We start from the raw sequence: 331 nt of genomic DNA on the forward strand, positions 1-331 counted from the left end.
ATGTCAGGTGGACACCTCCTTGTTAAGTCCTTGAACCTCTCCCATGCTTCATATAGAGTCTCACCATCTTGTTGCCTGAAAGTTTGGACCTCAGCTCTCAGCCTATTGATTCGTTGAGGAGGGTAAAATCTTGCTAAGAATTTGTTCACCACGTCTTCCCAAGTTGTCAAGCTTTCCCTTGGGAAAGATTCCAGCCATTTGGCTGCCTTGTCCCTGAGTGATAATGGAAATAAGAGCAGTCTATAGGCGTCAGGATGAACACCATTAGACTTCACTGTGTCACATATTCTCATGAAGGTGGTTAAATGTTGATTGGGGTCTTCTTGAACAC

The 331-nt window shown here is 44.4% G+C and overlaps 1 non-coding gene across 1 annotated transcript; it reads left to right on the top strand.

Moving 5' to 3' along the window:
- Window positions 1-104, top strand: LOC112725825 (small nucleolar RNA R71). The gene has a single exon (XR_003164907.1). It is a non-coding gene; the product is annotated as a small nucleolar RNA R71 (small nucleolar RNA).
- Window positions 105-331: the final 227 nt, after the last annotated feature.

The sequence above is a fragment of the Arachis hypogaea genome, chromosome 11 (genome assembly GCF_003086295.3).
Source record: "Arachis hypogaea cultivar Tifrunner chromosome 11, arahy.Tifrunner.gnm2.J5K5, whole genome shotgun sequence".
NCBI lineage: Eukaryota > Viridiplantae > Streptophyta > Magnoliopsida > Fabales > Fabaceae > Arachis > Arachis hypogaea.